The following is a 5,000-nucleotide window of genomic DNA, read 5'->3' on the forward strand; positions in this document are numbered from 1 at the left end:
TTATTCTACTTCCCCTCACTTACCCACTTACCCACTTACCCATAATCTTGACTATGGGTATAACTAAAAAAAATAAACAACCATTTTACATACAAATATTGTTAGTTTTACACGTGTTGACTGATACTAATATGAATAATATAACATTGTTTTACTGCTACAGTAAACCTGAGTAAACCTGAGTAAACCTGCTAAACCTGTAAACCTGTAAAACCTGCTAAACCTGTAAACCTGCTAAACCTGTAAACCTGTAAAACCTGCTAAACCTGTAAACCTGTAAAACCTGCTAAACCTGTAAACCTGTAAAACCTGCTAAACCTGTAAACCTGCTAAACCTGTAAACCTGAGTAAACCTGAGTAAACCTGTAAACCTGTAAAACCTGCTAAACAAAACCTGAGCCAGATATGCAGGCGATGAGTCACAATAACGTGGCTGAAGTATGTTGACCAGACCACACACTAGAAGGTGAAGGGACGACGACGACGTTTCGGTCCGTCCTGGACCATTCTCAAGTCGATTGTCATATCTGACTGAGCCAGATATGAATCGTTTTGTTAATTATTCCTCAACAACTTGTGCTTATTTTGCGTACGCAGGATCTCTGCTTCCCCTTGAAATATGCAAACGAAATTAGAGGTGAAAAACAAGGAGATTTGTAGCCCCAGACATTATACTCGTAAGTCCTTGAAAGTGAGCACAGGGTAAACGATAATATAAGAATGCAGTCCATTACCACACGGAGAGAGATCTTGTAATGCTTTCACGTTGTGGCCAAGTGAATTGTTGCAGTAACTATCGTTCAGTTACTTGCACGAATTATGGATGTTAATTGCGAATGAATATATTACACACACACACACACACATTATATCTCTCTCTCTATATGTGACATATAGAGAGAGCTGATATTGTCACATATATATATATGTGACAATATCAGCCCATGAAGGAAGGAATAAGACAGAAAATTTCCTTAAGTACTTTCGTATTTAAGCCACCGAAGAGATGGCACGGGCATGAATAGCCCGTAAGGGCTTAACAGCTCAGTTGTATAGACATATAGGAAGGAATGAACTTGCAAGACAAATTATGCATGATATACATACATATGTATACTGGAGTTGATCTTGAAGGAACTCAAGTGGAAAAGACATTTTCATTAGTTCCCTGAAAACACTCTTTCATGCACCTGAGGTCTATGGGTTTTCGAACCCTGGACCTTACGTGTGGGAGGCCGACATTCGATCTTACACTCTTTCAGGTTCCAGAAAATGTTATTTTGAAGTTCAAGTTTACACGTGTGTACATATTCTCACAGAGATATACACACGAGGCTGAGTCTTGGCTCAAGACCTATGATCTTTAGAACATATTATCCAAAAATAACACAATCCAGCCACAATGTTGTACTGTTTTAACATTGTACTGGCGCTGAGGCGACATTGTACCAGGTTACTACAGCATTATACCAGCGTTGTTGCAACATTGTACGGGCAAAGTAACAAGGGTTTCACCAATGTACCAATGTTGTTGCTACGTACCATTCTAACAACCTCAATCAAGTTGTGGGTAGGTTGTGTGTGTTCACTATGAGGATGTCCAGAGTAACAACTTGCATATCCCAGCTTCTTGTTCTCATATCCCAGCTGCTTGTCCTCATATCCCAGCTGCTTGTACTCATATCCCAGCTGCTTGTCCCTCATATCCCAGCTCCTTGTCCCTCATATCCCAGCTCCTTGTCCTCATATCCCAGCTCCTTGTCCTTATATCTCAGCTCCTTGTTCTCATATCTCAGCTCCTTGTCCTCATACCCCAGCTCCTTGTCCTCATACCCTAGCTCCTTGTCCTCATACCCCAGCTCCTTGTCCTCATACCCCCAGCTCCTTGTCCTCATATCCCTTCCAAATGCGATACAGACTCACCGACTTAGCCCGCATTCGCCTCCCAACTGCCTAACCTTACCTGGCCCCCCTTTCAAAGTACGATATATTCACACTTGGCTACCTACGGGCTCACCATAGCCCGTGCTGCTTGGAACTTTTTGTTCCAGGTAGCGAATCTTAAACAAACAATATTCACACTAGTTTAACACACATATTTCCTTTCAATTACCTTTCCCCATCCCTACCTACAGGGTAAGTAAGGGAGGAACTAGCTGAAATAAAATTCATACACATAGTAGTACTCTCCAGAGGGGGAAAATAACTATGCTTCATGCTGTTTTGAAATTTATTTTCACACAAGACTTTCCCAAGGCTCCGAGGGGGCTTGTAATTTTCCTTCTGCTCGGGGGGAGGGCTTGTGTTTTTGTTTTTTTTTGGAGGGGAGGAAGGAGGGGGCAGGGGGGTATGGGGGGGGAGGGGCTATATTTAGTGGTCAGAGTTGTGTGTGTGTGTGGGGGGGGGGAGGAGGTGAGGGGGGGGATTTTTACGAGTTTTAGGTTGTTTGGTGTTTGTTGAACCTGCGTCAAAAACATGTTTGATGTCAGAGGTAGAGGAGTATTATTTTTTTTTTTTAACGTGTGTATGGTTTTTTTTTAAGACATGGTTTGTGTGTCTGTTTTCAGACATGGTTTGTGTGTCTGTTTTCAGACATGGTGTGTGTGTTTTTACGCTGTTTTTTAAGACATAGTTTGCATGATTTTTTTTTTAGACAGTGTATGTTTGTTTGTTTTTAGACATGGTATGTTTCGTTTTAGACATGATGTGTATGTTTGGGTCGAGAAGTGGAGTGTCCGTTTGGGCACAGATATAGTGTCCCATATTATATATATATATATATATATATATATATATATATATATATATATATATATATATATATATATATATATATATATATATATATATATATATATTTTATATATATATATATATATATATATATATATATATATATATATATATATATATTTTATATATATATATATATATATATATATATATATATATATATATATATATATATATATATATATATATGCAATAAAAACATACTAATTTGCATACAGAAGCAATTTACGTCGCCTAATATTCCTTTGAATTTCCATTTCACTTTTCCACCCCACCGAAGCCCTAGATAAAAAGAGGAGATAACTGAAAAACTCGAGGCTTCAGCGCTCCCGTTTATCCTATAAACACAGTGTTTGAACCTTCCTAAAGGATGGGGTTAAAGTATTTAATGCTTTATCTCCTTTCCTTGTGGGATTAAACACACAGGTAATTGCTACCTTCATTTTTCACGGCAAACCTGTAATTAGTGCTGGATTTTTTTTAATTAAGGGTTGAGTAAAGGAATAAACCAGGGTGAAGGGGAGAGGCCAGGTGAGTGGGGGGAGGGGTAGATGGGGTAGAACAGGGGGGGTAGATGGGGTAGAGCAGAGGGGGTAGATGGGGTAGAATAGGGAGGGGGGTAGATGGGGTATAACAGGGGGGGTAGATGGGGTAGAGCAGAGGGGGTAGATGGGGTAGAATAGGGGGGGGTAGATGGGGTAGAACAGGGGGGGTAGATGGGGTAGAGCAGAGGGGGTAGATGGGGTAGAATAGGGGGGGGGTAGATGGGGTATAACAGGGGGGGTAGATGGGGTAGAACAGGGGGGGGTAGATGGGGTAGAACAGGGGGGAGTAGATGGGGTAGAACAGGGGGAGGTTTACCTGTGTCAAGAACACCTGGAAATCATATGTGCCCTGGAGATCAGAACGCCGCCGACGGTGAAGAAGAACAATCAGAGAACACTGCATGAACATCAGGTAAGAGAGAGGGGTAACAGAAATGTTAATATCCTCCTGAAATATTGCCTGAACAACAACAACAACAACATCACAAAAATGCCGGACCAACCGAGCAGTAATGGATGCATTACGCTCCCAACAACAGTTTTCTAGATCAAGTCATCAAAATTCAAGCCTTGACCCAGGCCCTGTTTGGCGGAGTAGAACTACAACATATCCCACGTTCTCATGTAGGTATACCCCAGGTATACTCCAGGTATACGGGGTATGCGTGTCCTGTAGATCAGAATGACTCTGATTTTCTATCATGGCGGACAAAGTATAAAATTAAACTGGGGAAATCATGGTAATTTGCACCCTGCTTTCCTGCCTACTTTCGCGCTTCCATAACCTAGTTTGAGAGCCTTTCAGCGCCGGTTCATGTCATGCCAGAGGTTAGGTGATTAATAACGAGGGCAAATGCAAAAAAAATTCTGAAATATCAACGGGGAATATTGCAGCTGCAGGACAGGAAGAGACAGGTGACCGTAGTAGCTAGATGGACGGAAGAAGACGGGTGACCGTAGTAGCTAGATAGACGGAAGGAGACGGGTGACCGTAGTAGCTAGATGGACGGAAGGAGACGGGTGACCGTAGTAGCTAGATGGACGGAAGGAGACGGGTGGCCGTAGTAGCTAGATAGACGGAAGAAGACGGGTGACCGTAGTAGCTAGATAGACGGAAGGAGACGGGTGACCGTAGTAGCTAGATGGACGGAAGGAGACGGGTGACCGTAGTAGCTAGATGGACGGAAGGAGACGGGTGACCGTAGTAGCTAGATGGACGGAAGACGGGTGACCGTAGTAGCTAGACAGACGGAAGAAGACGGATGACCGTAGTAGCTAGATGGACGGAAGACGGGTGACCGTAGTAGCTAGACAGACGGAAGGAGACGGGTGACCGTAGTAGCTAGATGGACGGAAGAAGACGGATGACCGTAGTAGCTAGATGGACGGAAGAAGAATGCTGGAAAAGAATTATGAACAAAGGTTGTTAAAAGGTGTATGGCATTTGTAAAACTTTATGTCATCCGTTTCCTAAACATTTCCACCAACTTTCCCACAATAAACGTCAAAGTTCGGTGGTTCGATACAAGTGATCTATGTCTCTTCTTCAAAAATGGTGTACCACCTTGGCAGCCCTCCACTATACCACTACTCTCCTCGACTTTAATGATACACTAAACATTTAAAGCATAAATTCACAAAGTTTTAACAATACAAAATACA

The 5,000-nt window shown here is 42.1% G+C and overlaps 1 protein-coding gene across 1 annotated transcript in view; it reads left to right on the top strand.

The window, feature by feature from the left end:
- LOC123767937 (uncharacterized) overlaps nt 1–5,000 on the top strand; it is a 214,217-nt gene that overhangs the window by 152,116 nt on the left and 57,101 nt on the right. The window lies entirely within an intron of this gene.

Source organism: Procambarus clarkii, chromosome 58 (genome assembly GCF_040958095.1).
Source record: "Procambarus clarkii isolate CNS0578487 chromosome 58, FALCON_Pclarkii_2.0, whole genome shotgun sequence".
NCBI classification, from domain to species: domain Eukaryota; kingdom Metazoa; phylum Arthropoda; class Malacostraca; order Decapoda; family Cambaridae; genus Procambarus; species Procambarus clarkii.